A 22,328-nucleotide genomic window follows, 5' to 3' on the forward strand; every position below is an offset into this window, starting at 1 on the left:
AGTAGGTTGAATTAATGTTTAAAATTGATACTGAGATGTGGTGAACCCGAACACAAGTCTGTTTTCATTTGGCCAAAATTTGTGCAGTGAGTTTTTTGCTACTTTTTTTATAAAGGAAAGTCAGTGCAGTACCTGGCCTGCAAATAGGGTTTTAAACAGTAGACACTTATGGGGCACCTGGGGGGCTCAGTCGGTTGAGCGTCCAACTTTGGCTCAGGTCATGATCTCGCGGGCGGTGGGTTCGAGCCCCGCGTCGGGCTCTGGGCTGATGGCTCAGAGCCTGGAGCCTGCTTTGGATTCTGCGTCTCCCTCTCTCCCTGCCCCTCCTCCATTCATGCTCTGTTTGTCTCTCAAAAAATAAACATTAAAAAAAGTTAATAGTAGATACTTCTCTTGCTTCTTACTGAGCTCCGGGTGAACTCCGGGGCCTGCAGTCGTCCTGAGATGTGCCTGCTGAGCTAGCCTGGAGTCAAGTGCACTTTTTCAATGGAAATGGGATCCAGTTCAAAACATCCTGTTCTTTAATTAGCCAGCGCAGGACTGTAAGTCTGTGAAAACATCCTCAAATTGCAACGCGTACTGCAGACTTCATAAACGTCTCAAGATAGGTAAATTGTGTGCAATTGCAGTCAAAGAACATAATTCTGGAGTTCGTTGTCTCGAAATAGCTTTGAGGCCAGAAACATTCTTGGTCTGTCACAAATGACAGGATAAAGCATGTTCTTAACGCAGGTGTCCCTGGGGCCACTGTCAGCCTGTGATGCGGGGGTTTGCGTCTGGTTTCCTTGCGTCTGGTTTCCAGACCTGCTCAGCGCCCCCGGCTCCCCGGGCACCCGCCGTGGAGTGTGCCTTCTTGGACTTCCCACGCGTGCCGTCATGAGACCGGGGAGGCCCTGAAAGTTGCCCCAAACCCACGGGAGCCCGTGTGAGCTGCACCTGCTGTGGCCACCCTGCCTTTCCTTCTTCTCCTCCCCCTCCTCCTCCCCCTCTCCCTCCCCCTCTCCCTCCCCCTCTCCCTCCCCCTCCCCCTCCTCCTCCTCCTCCTCCTCCTCCTCCTCCTCCTCCTTCTCTTCCTCCTCCTCCTTCTTCGCCTGGTGCTGGGGGTGTGGTCACCCAGGCTCTGGGAGGGCGGTGGAGGAGGGAGAGGTCCCGGGGACAGGGGCCTGGAATCAGGTGGCCTGTTCTGTGCAGGGCCTGCCTCCTTCTTCTCATCACCATCTTACTGTGTCTCCTGCCCCGGCTGCTTCGCGGGTTCCTAGGTGCCCAGTTAGAAGGGGCAAGGGCCATCCGCTTCCCGGCTGGGAGGGACCTCATCTTCGTGTGCTGAGAGTAGGGATCTTAGACCCGGAGGTGGGGACCCAGCAAGTGTCGTCCTGCCAGGCTGCACCCTGCACCTGTAGCACAGCGTCCGTCCATCGCGCAGACGTGGCCAATCCCTTTCTTGCTCATAACCAAGGCTCGAGCACTCGGCGTGTTGTGATGGTCACCTGTGTCCGCCCAGGTCACATTTCTGCTTCCTTCAGCGCTGGACGCGTCAGCCAGACCTCCGTCCTGGTGACCGCTGTGACGGGAGTCAGCACAGGCTGTAGGGGGCACACGTAGGTCAGTGTCCAATGTCACCGAGCACCGCTGTGTCCCAGGCCCGCGTCCTCCTCTTGTGGAGGGTGGTGTCGCCCGCGGCTTCTGTGGGAGCCTGCCCGCCCACTGCCCATGTCCTTGGGCTTGTTCGAGACCAGGGTGGGTGCCACCGTCCCCTCCGGGTGCCTCTCTCCAGGCCTGCAGGGTCACACGGGCGCCGGTGCTGTGGGTGAGGTGCACCCACAGGGGCCAGGAGGCGGCGCTGGTCCCTCGCCAGCACTTGGTTTGGTTCCCCTGGTGAGTCGCGCTCTGCCCAGCTGTGCCGTGGCCCGCAATGTGCAGGTGCTCTGCCTACGTCCCTGCCTCATCTGCCCTGACTGCAAACCCAGGCGCCCCGACCCTCCCCGTTTCCCAGGCCGGATGCTCGGAGGGGCCGAGGGGCTTCCTCAGGGCCCCTCAGAGCCTGCAAGCTCGCCTGTCCTCGTCCCGGAGCCCCAAGCCCTCTGCAACCGTGGTGGCCTGGCCTGCAGGACCCTCGGGCACTTACTGTGTGTCCTCACGTGGCTCTAAGTGGCCTTTCTCCTGGGGGAAGCACACCCCTTCTCCTTCCTCGGCCTGGGCCCTGAATGGGCCCACACACAAGAACAATCGAGCCCACATCGTGCACAGCCCGCCATTGATAGGGACGAGAATGGGGCAAGCGTGTTCCACGGCCCGAGGGAGGCTCACCGCACCGCCTTGTCCCGCTGCTGAAGGGCGCCTTGTGGTCCCCGAGGCTGGTCCCAGTGGCCCCGCCCAGGCTCGTCCCCGAGGCTCCCCCTCCCCCGCGTCAGGACCGAAGCCCCTGCAGCAGAGGTTCCCGGAGGCGCCGAGGGCTGGGGCGGCAGGGTCCTGAGCGCCGTCCTCCCGTGGCCAGTGCGGGAGCGCAGCCCCGGGAGAGGTGAGGCTGGCCGGGCGGGCGGCAGGGGTTTGGCGGGCGGCCAGACGTCCAGTGTGTTTTCTTCTTTCCTGTTTTACAGAGGACATGACTTGTCACGTTCCAGTAGAAAACCCAGAGCTCGCTCAAAGCCCTGGGTACGAGAATGTGTGAAAATCCGAGCTCGACCTTGCTGAGTGTTTGCCGCGTGTGGTGGTGTTTGACCCCTCCCCGAGGAACGGGGGTGCTAAGCGGCCAGCCCCAGCCTGGCTGGCCGGGGACTGTGCACAGGGCGGCTGGGTCCCTGGCGCACCTGTGTGTGTCAGCAGCCCTGCGGACGGACGGACGGACGACGGGCTGTCTTTTTCCCGGCTGTCGTGGCTCAGGGGAGGAGGAGGACCGAGGCACGAATGGCCAGCCACCCTTCCCGAGGACCGGAGGAGCCTGTCCATGAGAAGTCCGTTTGCCTGTCCCGCTGGCCAGCAGGCGTGATTCTGGGCGGGCGCTCTGCTGGCCTGGGCGTTGTCCCGGGTCCCCGCCAGTGGGGGGGGGGGGGCTGATTCAGGTCCCCGTGGATGCATCTCGTGCATGCTCTTCAAGGAAGCCGGTGAAGGCCGTGGGCGCCGTGGGAGTGGCCGGGGGCAGGGGACACCAGGCCTGGCTGTCCGGGGACGGCGCTGGGGAGGGCCGGTGTGTAGGCCAGGCTCCCGACGCTGGCAGCTCTGTGCAGGGGAGCGGTGCGGCTGCCGTGCAGGGTCTGGGCTGGGTCGCGGTGGGCACAGCCACGTGCACGCCAGGCGCCCCGTCCCGTCTGGCCTGGAGACCTGGGGCAGGTGCAGTCCCTGGGGGGGGGCGGGGCCGTGGGAGAAGGCCAGAAGCACCGGGAAACTCGCAGCGCCTGCTGGAAGAGGCCGCCGGTGTTTTTGAGGGGCCTCCTGAAAAGATGCTGTGCGGGGAGAGCGCGGGGTCTGGGAGCTGCTGGGGCTTGTTCCGAGCTTGGAATTCAGTCTGGAGGGGCTCTCCACAGGGTGCTTGTTAGCCTTCTAGAATTGGGGTAAAATTTGCATTTGAATGACCGCCCTGGCCAAGATTGCCTTGGAATGTGTCGGTTTCCTGGTTGTTTTGCATTTCGAGTGAACAGTCGCTTAGATCTTTATCCTACCAGCAGTTCTTAAAGCTAACAAACCCTACCTGAAGGTTGCCCTTCTCCTGATTTCCCAGCGTGCCCGTCTGTCTGTGTTGGCACCTCCCACGCAGTGCAGGAACCCCCCCCCCCTCCCCACCGTCCTGCTGGCCGGGAGCTTCAGAGCTCTCAGAAGGCAGACCGGTTATGTTCGGACTTCCCAGAATGAAAAATCACGTGTCGATTACTTCTCGGCATCAAGAAATCAGAAGTCCACCAAAAAAAGTAGTTTGTTTTCTAGAAACAGAACCCAGGAGGTGTGCCCGTACGGGGCCACATGACCAAAGAGCAGGAGGGGTCTGTAGGGGCCTGCAGGAGGCAGGAGACTGGCTCCTGTGGACATCCATGTCCAAATCCCTGGAACCTGTGACTACAGTTCACCCTTGAACAACGTGGGGGTTGGGGGCACCGACCCCCACACGGTTGGAAATCTGTGTGGAACGTTCGTCTCTGCAAAGGCTTAACCACTAATATACTGAGTGTTGACCAGCAACCTGACGGATACCGTCAACAGCCAATTAACACCTATGTTGCATGTTGCTTGTATCCCTGTGCTGTGTTCCTAGAGTAAAGGAAGCTGGAGAAAAGACGTTTACAGGAGGAGACTGTATCTATTGAAAAAAAATGCACGTATGTAGGTGGACGGTGCGATTCAAACCCGTGTTGTTGAAGGGTCAACTGTATGTTACCAGTGGAGGGACTTCACAGGTGTGATTAAGTTCAGGCTCTTGAGATGGGGAGATTATCCTGGATTCTCTGGGCGGGGCCTAAATGTAATCACAAGGTTCCTAAATGAGAGAGAGTCTGGAGGGCAGAGGGGAGAGGGGGTGCTGTGGGTGAAGGGAGAGAAAACTTTTCCTCTACTCTCTTAGATCCTGTCAGTGGGGCCTGTGAATTAAACTGACAAATGACCGATTAACAGGAAAAAAGGCACCTACGTTTTAATACCGTCACATGCGCAGGAGCTTTTCAGAAAAGAAGTAAAAACCCAAGGAAGCAGTTAGACTTGGGGTTTGTGTAGCGTTGTAACCAAGGGCAATAAATTGGTAAGCGACGAGATAAAGGGAAGGCGGTTTGGGCTCGTAGGGGCCGTAAATTGTGGGCAGGTGACTAGGAAACTGGTAAGTAAGGGATGTTTCGTAAGGTCCGGTCTGCAGAGTCATCTTGGTGCCTTCTCAGGGACACTTTTACGGAGGGAAATCTGTGCCCGGCTTTTATGCAGGACGCTATTTTCTCAATTGCCTTCAGCTGAAAATAATCCTTCTGCCAAAGTGGCCTGCCTGGGCGTGGCCTGTTCTGACCCTCTTCACTGGCTCCTGAAGACAGAGGAAGGGACGAGATGAGCCCAGGAGGGTGGTGGCCTCAGGAGGCTGGAAAGGCAAGGGAATGGATTCCCCCGGAGCCTCCAGAAGGACCCAGCCGATTCGTGGGTGCTGGCCCAGCAAGCCCCATGTCAGGCTTGTGAGCTCGGAACTGATGTGTAACAGATGTATGTCGTGTGAAGCCACTGAGTTGGTGGTGATTTTCAGCCGTAGGAAACCACCGTGGCCCCTCGGGGTGCGGTCTTGCGCTCAGAGAAGCTTCGCGTCCATTTACAGGGACACGGCCACGAACGTGGCCACGCAGTGGAGAAGATGTGAAGGCCAGCGTGCAAGTGCATCCTGCGGCGGGCCGGTGGTGCTCGGACCATAGCGTGTCTCGGGATCACCTGGAGGGCTTGTGCAGACGGGGGCCGTGGGGGGCGACCCGTGTGCGTGTGCCCCCAGGACCCCGCTCGCTCCTGCTGCTGGTCTGGGACGGAGCTCTGAGCCACTCCCTGTAGGCGTGGGCGCAGCTGGTGCGTAGAGCGGCGGCGGCAGCTCGGGAGGAGCCGACGTCCCGCCGGTGGAGGACTGTACCCCGGGAGGGGACGGCGTGTGTCTTGGGACGTGTGTGGGGCTCGGCTTCTGTGAGAGGGATGGGGCGGGAGGGCGGGCCGTCGCTGGGCCAGGCCGGCCAGACCCCTTCCTGCCCCAGGGACCCGGCCAGCGCTGTGCACGGGGTGTCGTGCCGTCAGGGTCAGTTGGACGGGCAGGCCCCCGCGTGCACGCGCAGAGGAGGTGTGAGCGGGGCCTGGGAGAGCGCTTCCCCGGGGCCACACGGGCAGCGCCGACCCGGGCAGACGCAGCCAGCAGCCCCCGGTGCGCGTGAGGGCGGCTGCGGGTTCCAGATGCAAGAGCCCGCGCCCGACGCTGGGCGCCCCGCTGCTGCCACAGTGCCCTGGTCGGATTGTGCCCCGTCACGGGTGCCCGTGTGTCCTCGCCCGTGAGGCCGGCTGGCTCGTACGTCCGTCAGCGCATCCTGACCTCTCAGTGCCACACGCAGCCCTAGTCGGACCCCAGATGTCGGACCCCCTCCTTCCTCGGCCACGGTTCACGGCTTGGGGTGCCTGTTTTCCAGCTCCATGTTTGCGGGGGACACGTGGGGGCTGCCATCCCTGCGGCTGAGGACTAGCTCTGCGTCAGCAAGGCCAGCGGATTTATTTCCTTTACGGTTGCTTCCGGCTTCTTCTGGAACATCCTGAAAGCCAGATGGTTGGAGCCTTTCTCCAGCACCCGGCCCCCGACCCCCTCCTGCAGGCCCGATCGCAGGACGCAGGACCCCCACTGTCCCCGAACTCGGGTCTGGGGGGAAGGCCATGCGTAGGGTACGATCTGAACCTCGAGTTTGGGGGAGGTGGCATCATATAGGAGCGAGAAACGTGACACTTCCCGCCAGTCACTGTTGATGTCCCCACGGGGGCCTTCGGGGGAAGCCCACGTCAGCTGCCTCTCCCAGACCCGTGGAGAACCACGGCTCAGCCGTCCCCCAGCTCTGACCCTGGACTCCCCTTGCTTGTCAGCTCCCGCCCGGTTCCAGAACACGCACACACAGAGGCACAGACCCATGCCACACACACACCCCACACACCTCCCACACGGCCACCGCGCACATGCACACCAAGCACACACACATATAGTGGCCGACCTCACCTCAGGGCTCTTCTGGACCTCAGCCTGGAGTGTGTGGCCGGGAATCTTGGTGGGAAGAAGGGTTCTTGTTCCAGAAAGCAGCCAGCACCCTCCTGACGGCCTCACTTCCTGGAGTCCGGCCTACACGGGGGCGGAGACCCTGACCCACCCTCCACTGGGCGTCCCTGGGGGTGGTGGGGTGGTGGGAGGGGGCAGCCATGGGGCAGGAACCAGGTGGACGAGGCTGACTGTGACTGACCAGGCGGGCAGCCCGAGCGATTTTTCAGAAGTCTTACTGTGTCTCCCGGCCACGGTCTGCCAGTCCAGAAACTCAAACGGCTGGTGACAGGTGTCAGCCCTGGCCCCCAAGGGCAGTGCTGTGTGCGTTCTCCACTCACGGAGTTGGCCCTGGCGGAAGGGCAGAGTCACCGGGAGCAGAAGGTTCTAGAAGGGAGCAGACCCCGCTGGACCCTGCCCCTCGCTCCACGTGCAGGGAGCCGTGTGACCTTCCTGCCACTCCTGTGTCCCCTCGAGACAAGTCATGGAGAGGTCAAGGGCTGAGTGCTGGGCCCTGGGTGCCTGGTGCAGGCTGTGGAGCCCGGTCACCTTGGAGGGCACGGGAGGCACCTCTGACGCGGCTGACGGGGTGCCCGTTCCCTGCGGGAGGGGACATGATGCTCCAGCGATCTAGAATCGGCAGAAGACGTGTCAACAGGAGGAAAGCAAGTGGAATTTCATGAACAGGGGAGCCCCAAAGATCGGAGACGCTAAGAAGTGACCGAAACAGGCAGTTTTCGTACCGCCTGACAGAGAAACGGGGGGTTTGGGCTCCGGGAGCGCCGTCTCACTCTGCAGCCTTCTCGGCCCCGTTCCCGGTCTCCGGCGACGCGGGTGCCTTCCCCCTCCTGGTGGGGGGGGGGGGTCCTTCACACGGGGAGTGCATTTCCCGCTTCAGAGGACAAGGGGCCAGACTGTCTTTCTCGCGAGGGTGGTTTCTCAAGCCCCTTGAATTCAATGTGTGCGGACGCCCTCACCTTGTGTTTCTGCCTCCCGGAACGTGGGAGTGCCAGCACCCGTCTGAGCCCGTGTCCGCTGCTTCCGGCGGGCTCTCCACCTGTCTCGACTTGGGGCGCCGAACCCCGAATGGGGGCAGGAGCTGCGGGGAGGAAGCACTGACGGCCGCGGTCTCGGGGCTGCACCTGCTGTGGTCCGGGCGTGTATTTCTGTCTACACGGCCGGGCTCACCTGTCACGGGGTACGTGGTCAGCCCGGCTGGCTTTTTGTTTGCTCGCGGTGCTGTCATTAGGAAAGGCCCCCACCGCGTGTGCCTTAGTGTTTTGGGCTCTCACTGAGGCGGCTGTGATTGTGCCCCCTGTTAACAGCACCCCCTCAGATCTGGGCCCCCAGGTCCCCCTTAGCGTCCCCTCCTGGCTCTCCTCCGGGTGTGCAAAGCAGCGGCCCAGAGCATCACGGAGAGGCCACCCGGTCTGCTCTGACCCCAGTCTGCCGGCCTGACCCCTGATTCTGTCTTGTTTGCAAAGGCCAGTGTGTACCCGGGTCCTCCCGTGACGGCCATTCAGGGCTCCCTCCCCCGACTGCAAGTGTTGGTGGGGGGGGTCAAGCCTGCCTCAAGTGGGTAGGCCGGCGTGGGCCTCGGCAGATGTGGGTGGAGGGATGGAGAAACCAAGGCAGGGCAGGAGCTGTGCCTGGCCAGCCTGGGGCAGCCCTGGGCCTGGCTGTTGGGGATGGCCCTGTGCCAGCCCGCTGGCTGCGTGGGTGCTGGTGACACTTTCTCTCTTCCGAGGCTCACGGTCCAACCACTGACCAATTCCAAGATCCCGTGGCAGCCACGCCTGAGAGTGGGGAGGGCCCTTTGCTTTATATCCCCCGAGAGACTGCCACGTCCCGGGGAGCCGGCCGGCTCATGCCCGTTACCAGACGTCTCAGGAACGTGCCTTCTGGGGAGTGCAGCATCCGAGTGCAGCGTCCGAGGCAGCCTCTGCTTCCGCAGGCCTCACTTTCCGGACCCCGGGGCCTGTGCAGGGTGCGCCCACGGGGGACCTCCCTCCTGGCCTCGGCCTCCACTTGGCTTCCTGTGTGACCCCGACCACCCGCCCCACCCCACCCCCGGGTCTTCTCCTCTTTCTGCCTTAGAGTGTGAATGTCAGGTCCCTGCCCGGGTCAGTATTCACGCCAGCAACTCTGGCTGTCAGGGCCCCTGAGTGAGCAGGTGCTGCTCTGCCCGGTGACATCCCTTAGGACCGGACCTGAGGGTCAGAGGCGGAGACAGGAGCACACAGAAGCGCGATGACGAGGTGGCTTTCCTTGGCACTGAGGGCAAGCTCTCCCGCTCTGAGCTCTTTCCTGGGGGGGGGGGGGGCGCGGCCAGGGAGGTGTACAAAGAGCTCAACCTGAAACCTGGCAGGTGGTCATTTTGCGGCTCTGCTGCGATGGGACCCTCTCCCCAGAGGCTCAGCAGACCCCGTTTTGTGCTGGGTGTGAATGACGTCATCACGGACGGCAGCAGTTCCGTCCTCTGTGCCGAGTGAGGGGTCTTATAAAAGCCCGCGCGTGCGTGAGGCCAGCTCTGTCTTACAGCTCAGAACCCGAGGGCCAGAGCACGTAGGTGGCCCGGGTCACACGGCTCGATCCTGGGTGGCGGCCAGGCTCTGATGCGCTGGCTCCTGTTCATCCCTCTTGGCGGGTAAATGGGTGGCCAGCCCTCGGCGGGCGGGGCAGGGCACACGGACGAGGAGGAGGAGGAGGCGGCGTTGACCACGGAGAGATGAAGCCGTGAATGCCCCCTCCCGGCAGAGGGGGCCACGGGGACAGAGGTGTCCCTGAATGTGGCGGGAATGCGCTCCTGGGAGCTCAGGCCACCTCCCCATTCACTGCAGGGTAGCCTGAGAGGCTGAGAGACAGAATCTGGGGACACTGCAGATGTTTGCACACAGCATGGTTGTTCTGGAGGAGAAACCCTGAAAAGTGCATTTTCGAATATGAGAGAAATCAGGAGACAGAGTCCGAAGAAGGTATTTAGAAATGCCCCTGAGGTCGCTGGCCCAGAACTAGGTGCTGCTTGCAGCTGACACCCATCCCCCACCCAGCCCCGTGACAGGTGGTCACGGCCTGGCGCCGGGCCCGGAGATCAGGTGCACCTGGCCGCGGCGGGCTCACCTGAAAAGCAGGTAGCGCCGCCCCGGCGGGATCGCGGAGTCTGCGTGCGTGGGTGCTGGGTGCTTGGGGCGGGGGCCAGCCCGGGCCGCGCAGGGCGTGAGCCTCCCCGACCACTTTTGACGTGAGTAAGCGGACGTGTATCCTGTCCTCCGTGCGTTTAATGATACATTGTGTCCATCCGTCCTCGTCCGTAAGCGTTGACCGGATGGTTTGTGTCGCCTGCATAGCGTGCTATGATGTTACTTACTTAGCCGGGTCCTGACGGCTACGCATTTAGACGATAAGTCTTCGCTGATGAGGCCGCGTGGACGTCAGCGTTCCCGGCTGGCGTCCTTCTGAACTGCTGAGGCCGAGCACACAGGCCTCCGGCGCTTGTCGGAGTCCTCGGGAGAGCCTGGCCGCCGCTCCGCCTTCACCGGGTGGGTTTTGCAGCCTGGCGGCAGGCACCCCCAGACAGGCAGTAACTTGTTTCCCACTCAAGATTGAGGGGCCCTTGGGGCGCCTGGGTGGCTCAGTCGGTTAAGCGTCTGACTTCGGCTCAGGTCACGAACTCCAGGTTTGTGGGTTCGAGCCCCGCTTCGGGCTCTGTGCTGACGACTCGGAGCCTGGAACCTGCTTCGGATCCTGTCTGTCTCTCTCTCTCTCTCTCTCTCTCCCCCTCTCTCTCTGCCCCTCCCTTGCTCACGCTCTGTCTCTGTCTCTCTCTCAAACATAAATATTTAAAAAAAAAAAAAAAGATTGAGGGGCCCCAGTTCACCGACACAGGGTCCATGCAGGTGTGTGTGTGAGGGGCCGCCCAGCGTGCCTCTCCTCTGGCTTTTCAGGGTAGAGGAGATGTGGCCCCAGGGACTGGATTGGGGGAGGGGTGGGGAGGGGGGGTCGGGCACGCTCGGGCACGTGCTTCACATTTGTCTGTAAGGTGACAGACTATTGTGGAAAAGTCCATCCGGCTCTGAAATTTTGTGATGAGTGCCCTCTCTGTGGCTGGGATTGCCATCCCAAGCCTGGGGCCTTTCCTGGGCAGCAAGGCGTGCCCACCTCCCTCAGGGCCACCCTCTCGGCCGCCCCCCGCCCCCCGCCACCACCACCAGGCCGTCAGGGAGGAGCGGCAGCCTTGGAGGTGCTGATACAGCGTTTGTTTTAATGAGGGTTTATTGTCATCTGAGCGTACGTCCCCGTCTTGAGACAGCTTGACATTGAACACACACCTGGGGACCTCGTTCTGAGCACGAGACTTGTTGCCTTTCATTCCCTGTGCGGTCATCTGTTGGGGTCAGTTATTTGGTCGTGCGGTGCCTGGTGTTTATTTGGAAAGGCACGTTTCCCAGACTCCCAGGGGGGGCCCTGGTGCGCCGGCCGTGTTCAGGCGGTCCTTTATTTATTTATTTGTCGTTATTTTTTTAATCTTTATTTTTGAGAAACAGCATGAGCGGGGGAGGGGCAGAGAGAGCAGGAGACACAGCATCCGAAGCAGGCTCCAGGCTCTGAGCTGTCAGCACAGAGCCCGACATGGGGCTCGAACTCAAGAACCCCGAGATCATGACCTGAGCTGAAGTCAGGCGCTTAACTGACCGAGCCACCCAGGTGCCCCCTCAGACCGTCCTTTATGACGCACCTGCTGTGCCCCTAATTTGAAGCACGTTTAAGATATTGGCGAGAAGCTGGATTTAAAAGTGCCCAGTTAGGCCAGGTGTGTTTCCTAACTCGGGTCAGGGTCTCCTGCATAGGAGGGGCGTTTGCTCTCCGGCCCTGGGGAGTCCTAAGGTGGTGCTGGGGACAGTCTGGGGGCAAACGCCAGGTTTCAGGCTCTGAGTCCACTGCTGGCTGCGGGCATGACCTCCAGAAGTGTCCAGGGCTTGGTTTTCTTATGAAACAGGGATGGCGATGAGGACAGTGGTCCCTGGTTCATCGGTGTGAATGGAAGAGCCCCCAGAAGCAGTCGGCACGTCCCTGGTGTCATTCGGTGACCTGACCAGCTCTTTTTCCCACCCGAGGAGGCTCGTGCTGGGAAGATGGGGAGGTCCGGCCCCCAGCTGTGTCTCCTTGGCATCTCACAGGCTGAGGGTAAAGGCACCGGGAGGGTGGGGGGCGGCTGCCTCCTGCGGAAGCTCGGGGGGCGGGGGTGTGGGGAGGCGAGGACGGGGCCTGGTGGTCAGGGGCCTGGTGGTCAGGGGCCTGGTGGGTGGATGTGCTGTGTGCTCTGCGGGCCTCTCCCCGCCCCTCCCCCACACACAGCGCATCAGCTTCCGGGCCCAGAGCTTCCGGGACTAGAGGGTCCTTGAGGGACCCGGAGGCAGGTGGGGCGGGGCCACGACAGCCCCTGGGGAAGCCGCAGGCTGCTGACCAGGCCCAAAGACCAGAGGAGCCGGCTGCTTTTCCCGGTCGCCCCAGGGCCAGCCCGGCTGGGGTCTGGTTCTCTCTCCAGGGGTGCCCAGCACCCTGTGCCTGGAGGTAGGGCTGGACACGCTGCGGGGTCCCTGTACAGGTGGAGGGCTGGGCAGGGGGGCCGGGGGCTGTCTCAGTTTCCCCCCCGTCTGGAGCGAGGCTCGGGGTTCTCTTGCACCTGTTGGGAGCGTTTGAGCCCTGTTGGGAGCCGTGCCTGGTGCCCGGCCGAGGTCTGCCTCCCTCTCTGCTGCCCAGCGGCTCCCCTGGGGCGGCCCTGCCTGCACTCGGTCTTCGGTGGGCAGTTGCAGGCCTGGCCCACGTCCCTTGCTGTGTCTGGCACGCGGCTGCGCAGGTGTCCTCGCAGGGTCGTGACTGGGAGGCACTGAGCGTGAGCCCAGAGGGACTCCCGGGGAGCAGTGGTGGCGCCTTTGTGTCTCGACCGCGTCCGCGTGTATGTGGTCACGGGAAGGGAGAAGTGCCCGGGTGAGGCCTGGCAGCGGGTGCTACAGCCAGGAGGGGCCGTTCACGAAGGGGGACACGGCCGCGTTAGTCTGTGGTCAGCCCCCAGGCGTCCCCAAGTCCACAGGGCCTCAGCCCTCCCCCCAAGGGGCCCTGCACAGGCCGACCTGGTCCCACGGGCCAGGCCCCCGTGCCCTCCACCCTGTACCTGGTGTAAGGACGGCGGGCTGGACGCAGGCTCTCCAGCAGAGCTCTTCCTGGGCGGTGGCCGTCAGGGACCCGCGAGGCCTGAGCCGCAGCGCTCACGGCCCCACGTGTCCCTGGGGCCCACCCCTGGCCGGTCCGCATGTATGCTGGGAAATATGTACCGCGCTCGCAGAGAGGGTGCCCAGGGCCGGGAGTGGGGGGCCCCATGGGCGGCACGGCCAGCTGGCTAGGTTCCAGGTCCAGTTCTGCAGGAAATGGGGCCTCAGGCCAAGGCCCCCCCCAGTCGCCAGGCCCGTAGATGTGCGCGCGCGCACACACACACACACACACACACACACACACACACACCACTTCCTGAGTCCCTGGCAGAAAACAGGAGAGCAGCGTGGAGGGTCACATTTCCTCAGCCCTCACCAGCCCACATGTCTCACCAACAAGGAGCCCAAAAGATGGGAAACAGAGGCCTCTCCTCGGGCTGGTGCTGTTCTGGACCCACGTTTGGGGTCCCCTCTGTTGTGTCCCCGAGTCCCTACCCCTGGATGAGGGTGCCCAGCCTGCATGGCCCTGCTAAGGGGCCACCACAAGCGGGAGGCGACAGGTCGGGGCCAAGACCGTCCTCCAGGGATGCCCCGGCGGGGCCATAGTGGGTGGGGGGTGGGGCAGCCCCATTTATCCTGGTGTGAGAATGTTCTAGAGGCTCTTCTAGATTTTTCCGTTGATTTTGGTTCCCGTGGATCATGCCTCTGTGCTGCTGGCTCCTGCCTGCTCCCTGGCACTGGTCCCGGGGGGGAGGGGGAGGGGAAGGCGCCTCCATGGGTCGGTGGGTCGATGAGAAACCATGAGGGCCAGGTCACCTCTCAGCTGGGGTTGTCCCACCTGGAGCTGATGCGTGACGGTGACACAGCTTTGGCTACATTTCCCTGTCTCGTGCGTTCTGAAGCACCTGGGAGGTGACACGGGGCTCAGAAAGGGGACGCCCCGCCTGCCACGGGGGTCCATGCCGTGGGAAGGACTGTGGGGCCAGGCTCCAGGGCACGTGATGGGGGATGGGACCGGGGTCCAGCGAGCCTGACCCGGGATATGAGGGGTAGACAGACCTCCTTCCTGTGTGGAGGCCGCAGAGTGGATTCCTGGAATCTGGGGTCTGGGCTTCACTTGACCTTCAGCAGAGGTCCCTCGCAGGCGCCTTACTGCCATCTGGAGGGACGCGGGCACTCGATGTTTCCAGCGTTTCCAGTACTGTTGTCTCAACTGCCCCCCCTGCATCATTTGATGTGGCCCTCTCCTATCCCTGACACTGAAGCTGGGCCTGGAAACATCTGGAAGCTGGGAAGAACCACAAGGGAGGGTCGATTGGAGGAGTGAAGCGGGCCCAGCAAGGGGGCTCCTAGCGCTCCCCTCGAAGGTCACCCTGTGGTCATGCTTACACTGGGGTGTGCGTCTGCTGCTTGCTCAGAAAATAGAAGTATGATGGAGATTCTGGGTGTAGACCGTACGTGGGTGGCCAGATGGTGGGCGTCTGGGCGGCCGTGGAGAGGCCAGGACCATCCCAGGCGCCCACAGTATTTGTGTCCTTCTCCTCGGGCTGGGGGAGTGGCAGTTGCCTCGTCTCGTTCCGTGTGCCAGTCCACCTGCCCCAGTGGCCGCGTGACCCACCGTCGCTGGGGTGTGGGTGGGTGTGGTTTGAATATGGGTCGGAAGAGGCGGTCATGAGCTTTGCTGCAGGGCGCTCGGTCAGCTGCGTCCAGGGACCCGGCTGGCATTTCCGGGGGTCCCTTTGAGGGGTGTAGAATATGGTGGGTCGGAGCAAAATGTTTGTGTGTGGAGCGTGTGCCCAAAATAGCGCAGGGAGTTTGGCGTGGCGGCCCCGCGTGATGGCGTGGTGATGTTCCTCGTGTCCTGCCTGGAGGGCGGCCCCGGGGCCTTCCTGGCGCGTTTGCCGGCGCGGCGCGTGTGCGGTCCCTGACGGGTTTTCCCAAGCAGAGATCAGAGTCCGTGTCCCGGAGGGCGGCCAGGTACACGGACAGGGCCTCGTCCTGGCTCAGCCTCTGTCGACGTGAACCGGATGGCAGCCTGCGGTCCAGCTGGCCTGGCTCCGCAGCCCCGCTGTGTATTTTTGAGGAGTCGCTAAACATGAAGGCGAAGAGAGTGGCACTTTGTGGTTTTTTAGACCTAAAAAAGAAATCCCCGCCTGGACCTGGGCTTGTCTGGGCTCCAGGGCCCATCCCTCCCGCTGTGGTTGGGAAGAGAGACGTCTTGGCGGTTCTGCAGCTGGACTGAGGCCCACACGAGGGGCAGGAGCAGTCTGGTCCCCCGGAGAAACTGTGCGCACTCCCCGTGTGGACACCCTGCGGGGGGCTTGAGCACCTCGCGGACCAGACGCCGCCCCGGGTGGCCCAGGGTGCAGTCCTGAGCCAGCCCCGGATCACGGACGGTTTCGGGCAGATTGTGCGACACCTTCACTCCCTGGCAAGTGGCGAAGAGAAGGAGCCACCATTTCTGGAGGACCCGCTATGGGGTTGGGAGACCCGTCATCTCTGCCCTGAGCTCCTGGAGACGTGGAGCCAGAATATGCTTCCGTAGAGCGTGGCTTCCATCCCTGCCTGCTGAGCCGTGGTCCACCCTGTCCCCGGGGCGATGGGCAGTTCCAGAGCCTGGGGGCCTGCTGACCAGGCCTGCGGACGATTGCAGGACGTGGGAGGGAGGGAGGCAGTCCCAGCTCTGCCGGAGGCTCGAGACTCATACCTGCCTTTGTGAGTCTGTTTCTCCTCCTGGACAAGGGGGCCTAAAGCCTGTCCCCTCAGGGCTCTGAGGAACTGGGGGCAGCAGGGGACACACGGCTGGTACCCCTGCGGGTGGTGTGGCAGGGCTGTGGCCTTCTGTTGCTGACTGAGGCCCAGACTGAGGGTTCCTTCAGAGGTCCAGCGTTTATGGTCAGACATGTGTGCACTTCAGGGCATTGGATACGGATAATGCAGGCAGCCTTCTGTCTTACAGCCATAAATGCCTGTGGGGGGGCTGGGGGAGCAGCTGGGGGTGGCAGAGGGGCTGATGCAGGGAGTAGCTGGGGTGGTGGAGAAGCTACGGGAGTTGCTCGGGGACTGGAGGGTCAGTGACCTGTTCTAGTCCCCACAGCTGGGAGGTGGCATCCCTGGGCCTGGACGGGCAGGCTGGCCGGAAGCCTGAATCTCCCCCGCTGCCTCTCCTGTTCTGGGAGAATAATCACCAACGGGATGAGACATCTGATTGGCTTGAAAGAAGTATAAAATAGATGTCAGCTCTGTTTTATAGCAGAGAACATATGCCTTTTCGAAAAGAGCTCAACTCAGGGAAAAGCTTAGCAGAGTGGAGCGAAAGTAAGTTCTGGGGATTATGCGCGATGTTTCCCGTAGAGGGAAGCAGGCCTGTCAGGGCGATGCGTGTGTGCTCTGAGCCTGTTTGCTGCCCCCACTATTAAGGGACACAGCCTTAGGACCATCTTGCGGCTTCCCCTCTGTGGCACCGGGACCTCTAGAGTTAGCCTTTGGGTTCTGGATGGAAGAGCTTCTGGGTTGAGTTTCGCTGGTGGTTAAAATCACTTTTAAAAGGAGGGTTTATTTTTTAATGTTTATCATTTTTATTTTAGTTTCCGAGAGACAGAGACAGACAGAGTGCTAGTTGGGGAGGGGCAGAGAGAGAGGGAGACACAGAATCCAAAGCAGGCTCCAGGCTCCGAGCTGCCAGCACAGAGCCCAACGCGGGGCTTGAACCCAGGAACCATGAGATCATGACCTGAGCCAAAGTTGGATGCTTAACCGACTGAGCCACCTAGGTGCCGCTAAAAATGAGTTTTAAGGGGTGCCTGGGTGTCTCAGTAGAGCATGCAACTCTTGACCTCAGGGTCGTGAGTTTGAGCCCCATGTTGGGCTCAGAGCCAACTTAAAAAAAAAATGAATTTTAAGTGGGAAATTGGCAAAGATGTGAATATCGAACAATTATCCTGTTTAATTATGGAACATCGAACAGCCATCAAAGGATGCTCTGGATGCCCACAGGATGCTGCCACACAGGAAACCCCAGAGAGCAAGGCCCAGTTCACTCCGAGACCCTGCCCTCCCCTCCAGCCAGCCCGCAGGGAACACCTCTCCCACCCCTGCGCCCTGAGCTGGGATTCACCTGCACCCACGGACACGGCATCGCTTTCCTCTGTGTCAGAGTCCCTTAGGAGCAGGAGGTCCCAACAAATGTCAGATCCACCAGAAGGAATGTAAGGTCGGTCTGCCGTTCTTGAAAACTTGGGTTTTGATGAAATCCACTTAGTAAACTTCAAAGAGGGAACCACATTTTAATAGCGTATGGCGTCGTGATTCAACATGTGCTCACCATGACGAGTGTCCCCATCTGCTCACCACACAGCGTTGTTACAGTATCACTGGAGATATTCCGTAGGCCATGCTTTTCAGCCCCGAGACCCACTTCTGTTACAACTGGAAGTTTGGACCTCTTCGTCCCCATCACCGGTGCCACCCACCCACCTTCCCTCTGAGGCCCACCGGTTTGTCCTCTGTGTTTAAGAGTCTGGTTTCTTGTTTCTGGTCTGGTGCTCAGGTACCACTTGTAAGTGAAATGTAGCATCTGCCTTTCTCTGGCTTACTTCGCTCAGCATCGTACTCTCCAGCTCCATAAACGTCTCCAACGGCGACGCACCAGGGTGCCCTTAGCCACTCTATTCTTCTTAGCAGCCGCATAGTATCGCGTCCCTGCGGATGAGAAGATTTACACCCAAGTAGTTCAGGCACACACAGTACACGTGTGCATACTCCGTTTCCAGAGCTTTCCTATTCAGTAGTCTCCTCCTTGGCATCTCGCGTGCGTGGGGTGTATCCACCTGAATGCCCGGGGGGAAGGCTGCTGGCTCAGGAGTCCTTGGCGTGTGTTGCCCAGTGCGTGTGGACGCGGCACGTACAGCCAGCCTGTCTCAAGCTGCCCTTCTCAGAAGTGGGGAATAGCCTCTGGCTTTAATGGACAAACTCACAGTAAGGGGAAGGAGAAGGGACTTTCGGAAGGCGAAGTCACATTTGCAGAACACAGGCCACATGCATGCGACACCCCGCTTCGCCTCTGCTCCGTACTGTGGTCAGAGCGCTCGTTGGACAGCGGCCACCAGGGCTTGGGCGTTGGGGCTCCCACACCCACCTGCACCATTGGGAGGGGGTGTCGGGGGGCAGAAAAGGCCAAGTTTCTCCCTAGTGAGAGGGAAACATTTCTGCGACTTCTGTTTAATTTCGTTCCTATATCTTGCAAAAAAAGGCCTGTTGAATTCTTTTTATGTGCCTCCCGAGACGTTATGCGTAGTCGAAGGAGATGCATAGTGAAAACAATACGATGTGTGCTTGCGTGAGGACGGTCTCTTGCATTCTTCAGGATGGCGGTACCTAATTATAGCTTGTGGGTCCTTCTGTCAAGAAATAAAGAACAGGCGTGGTGAGGAGAACTGGGGCCCAGGCCTGGCCGTTGACTGGGCCGGAAGTGTCTATTTTTACGCAGGAACCGCAGCGTCGAAGCTCCTTGGCGGATGCTGTGTCCTCGAGCGTGTGAGACGACGTTTAAGAACACGGACATACACACAGGTGCCCAGACCTGCCGTGGTTGTTCGACGCCGTGAAATTAGGGTGAACACCACGCACGCTTGTCCACCCGCAGAGTGCGCCCCCTGGGCTTGTATTTATGGAAAGGACGCAGGCTTATTGAATTTCTAGCAGGGAGAAGTTTCTCAGTTTTAAAATTCTTGGCATTCATCTTGTTTATCTAAACTTGCAGCTTACGTGTGATCTGCTTTTTGTCCCCGTGAGTGTTTTGGGGGCGTGTCCAGGTGGCCACTGTGCCCCGCCTGCCTGTGCAAACAGGTGAAGCCAGCACCCTGGGGTCTCATTTGCTAGGGGTTCACAAGACGTGTCAGCAGCGAGGGGCCCCAGGTGACCCTGGACATTGTGTGTTACAGGTGGGCATGTGGGAGCCAGGTACAGGCGTGTCTCTGTGCTGTGGGCGGGACTGGTCCCACTCGGGGCGGGGTGGGGGGGGGCGCGTGGGAGGGACGGGGCATTGGCCGCTTCTAGGGAACACCTCCCGCTTCTCCAGAAAACTGGCTGTACCAGCTGTTCAAGCACAAGAAAACCTAAGCTATTCCAACCACGAGAAGGTGCTAGCATCTGACTGTGAGGTTTGCAAACCGTGCTGGGTCTTGCAGTCATAGAGGGGTTCCTGCGTGGATTTCCTCTACGCCTTGGCGCATCCTGTGCCGTGACTTGCTGGGCTGTCCTTCTGATTCTCTGTGACAGTTTGTCATGTTCCTGGACTCCGGCTCCCCATCCTGAGGGCTCCACCCCGACTGCTGGGTTTCGGGGAGGGGGAGTTCTAGATACATTTCTGAAGTTAATAGCTGATACTTTTTTGGCTAATGGTTAACCATGACTGTGGGTCATGCTCAGTTGCCTTATTCTGCAGGTCAGTGGTTGGGGACCGGCCGGCTTGCACTTCCTTTATGGGCGAGCGGTCGCACACTTACCCCCTTCCCGTTTGCACAAGTGCAGGAATGCCACGCCCATCCTGGGTCAGAGCCAGCTGCCTAGAGGTTAAAAAGAATTGCAAGAGTTTCTTTCCAGTTCCTCTCCAGAGGTGATGCTGGGCTCACGTGCACGGGGAATTGAAGTGTTTCAATTTTCTCCTTTCCCGTCATTTTCTGAGCTAAGATTTCTGAAGACTCCGTCCTAGAAAGGATTGAGGGACGTTTCCAGAGGCACAAGATACAGGTAAAATCGCTTTGTTTCTACACCTGTATCCCAGCCTAGCAAAGCTGACACCTCGTAGAAGCTTCGGTGGGATCCAGCAGAAGGTGGGTCCCAGTTCCGTGTGCGCTCTCGGGGGCAAAGATCGGGGTACGGCCCGTCTTGCCACATCCCACCCTGACCCCCGCCTGCCCTGTGTTTCTTTTTTGGCTCTCTCCGGGCCGCCAGCCCCTGGAGGCACTGAAAAGCTCCATTTTCTCTTCCGGGGGTGCAGGTGGGTTGTCGGTGAGGTCCAAGGAGAAAGGAAGGTTCTGTATGCCACGCGTCCCTCGCTGGGGACTATTTTGTGATTAATCTTCATTTCAACCATGTGTTTCCAGTTTTAGGGGAAAGAGAAAAACCAGCTTGGTTTAAAAACAGAAGGAAAGCCCCTATCTCCCTTCCTCCTTTTACGTGACTTCTGTTTGGTGGCCGGCCTGACAAGGCTGTGTCGCTCTGGCCTGGGTCTGCCCCGCGGCACTGTCACGAGGACCCGCTTCACCGGTTTGCTGGGGCAGTTTTGGTGAATACAGCTTTACCTCTAGGAGTACTCAGCACTTTGTGTGTTTATTGCCTGGTCATACACACACGAGGTTTTTTTTATTGTTTTTAATGTTTATTCATTTTTTTTTTCAACATTTATTTATTTTTGGGACAGAGAGAGACAGAGCATGAACGGGGCAGGGGCAGAGAGAGAGGTAGACACAGAATCGGAAACAGGCTCCAGGCTCCGAGCCATCAGCCCAGAGCCTGACGCAGGCCTCGAACTCACGGACCGTGAGATCGTGACCTGGCTGAAGTCGAACGCTTAACCGACTGCGCCACCCAGGCGCCCCTGTTTATTCATTTTTGAGAGAGGCAGAGCAAGTGTGAGCAGAGAGAGAGAGACACAGAATCCAAAGCAGGCTCCAGGCTCCAGGCTGTCAGCATAGGGCCCAACGCAGGGCTCGAACTCATGAACTGTGAGATCATGACCTGAGCCTAAGTCGGATGCTCAACCGACTGAGTCACCCAGGTGCCCCCACATAGGTGTTTTTACTTACACCTGCCCTGTCGGGCTGGGGCGCTGCTCTGCTAGGCTCCTGTGCCCTCGCTGTGCCCCAAGGCTGCCCGAGTCTCTGGGAGGTAGGAGTGCGCTCCGTGGGCAGGAAACTGAGGCTCGCCCTTGGTAACCCCCACCCTGCCCTCACCAGCACCTGCCAGCCCCCAGCCATCTTTTAAATTTCTCTCCGCCTCGTTGCAGTCTGTGGGTATTTTATTCTTAATTTTTTTAACTTTTATTTAATTTTGAGAGACAGAGACAGAGCACGAGCATGGGAAGGACAGAGAGGCAGAGAGAGAGACACACACACACAATCCAAAGCAGACTCCAGGCTCCAAGCTGTCAGCACAGAGCCTGACGTGGGGCTCGAACCCATGAGCCGTGAGATCAGGAGCCGAAGTCGGACACTTAACCGACTGAGCCCCCCACGCGCCCCTGTGGGTATTTTATTTTCATTTACGTTTCCGTATTAGGGAGTTAAGCCTGCTGGGGCTCATTCGGAGGTGGGACGGTTTTGTAAGCTGGGAAAGAAGGACACGGGTAGGTTCCAGTTAAGGCAGTGCTGTTCCAGTGTTTTCCCTAACTGCCTCTCACGCCTCCACCCGTGTCCGTGGCACTGCAAATGACCTGCCGGTGTCAGTGCTGTCCTCTGGCACTCTGGAAGCCCGTCTGGGGGTGACGTCTGGGGCTGAGACCCGTGGCACCGGCAGCCCCGTTGAGACGGCCGGGAGGCACATACTCCATGGGGCGGGCCAGCCATTTCCCAGGGCGGCCCCACTGTCCCCCACGAGCCAGCGTCCGGCCTGGACAGTCCAGTGGCCGCCCCGGAAGGAGCCGCCGGGAGAAGTCAGGCCAGTGGAGGAGAGCGGTTTATTGTCCCCAGAGCTGAGCTGGGGCCGGGGACGTCTGCAGGAGCCACACACCTCCCAGGAGGAGACGTGTTGTCTACGGCCGCGTGCGGAGGGTCTGGTGATGTCGTGCAGGTGGCCTGGCCTCTCTGCCGGGGCAGTCCCCGCCGCCCCTCTGCAGGCTCCCCGCCCATCTCTGCACCTGCCGGCCCTCCGACGGGTGGGCTGGTTGGTAAGTCCACGGCCCCACTGCCGTCCGTCTGCTCCCGGAGGCCCGTGCTTGGCACACACGTGGCCGGGTTCAGGCGAGGGAACGAGGGTCGGGGCGTGTCGGGACGCCCCCGTGGCTTGTCTCTGCGAGGAGGTAGAGGGTGAGCAGGCGTCCGGCCGTCCCGCCAGGTGGGGCCAGTGGGACCCGGCTCCAGGGCTGAGCACACGCCTCGCGGTGGGGCTGGGTCATCGTCGCAGGGCTTGTTGTAAGTTCTGGGGAAACGGTGGACTGTTCTGCACGGGACTGAAGAGCTTCTGCGACCCGCCCTGAGTCTTGAGGGGACAGGGCCAGTTTTGCAAGGTGGTAACATCGGCCCCACAGCCCGGGGTGGGGCAAGGTTGCTGGGGGGTGGGGGGGGGGCCCACCCGGGGGGAGGGGGGGGGGGGGGGGGGTTGGGGCGTCATTCAGGGAAAAGCACGGTGAGTGTGGGGGGGCAGCTGTGGAGTGGGAGGTCAGTCTGGGGGCAAGG

At 60.6% G+C, this 22,328-nt stretch overlaps 1 protein-coding gene across 6 annotated transcripts in view; it reads left to right on the plus strand.

The window, feature by feature from the left end:
* The first annotated feature begins 2,402 nt into the window (after window positions 1-2,402).
* The window catches only part of SEMA4D (semaphorin 4D), a 56,453-nt gene continuing 36,527 nt past the window's right edge, over window positions 2,403-22,328 (plus strand). The window contains exon 1 of one of the 6 annotated variants that reach the window (XM_040449535.1): window positions 2,403-2,518. The gene's annotated coding sequence lies outside the window, so the exon portion shown is untranslated. Of the gene's footprint in view, window positions 2,519-12,164; window positions 12,296-19,524; window positions 19,767-22,328 lie in introns of those variants that run through there. The other 5 variants (XM_040449534.1, XM_040449533.1, XM_040449536.1 and 2 more) reach the window with 5 other exon arrangements.

The sequence above is a fragment of the Herpailurus yagouaroundi genome, unplaced genomic scaffold (genome assembly GCF_014898765.1).
Source record: "Herpailurus yagouaroundi ecotype Mexico unplaced genomic scaffold, PumYag 199, whole genome shotgun sequence".
NCBI lineage: Eukaryota > Metazoa > Chordata > Mammalia > Carnivora > Felidae > Herpailurus > Herpailurus yagouaroundi.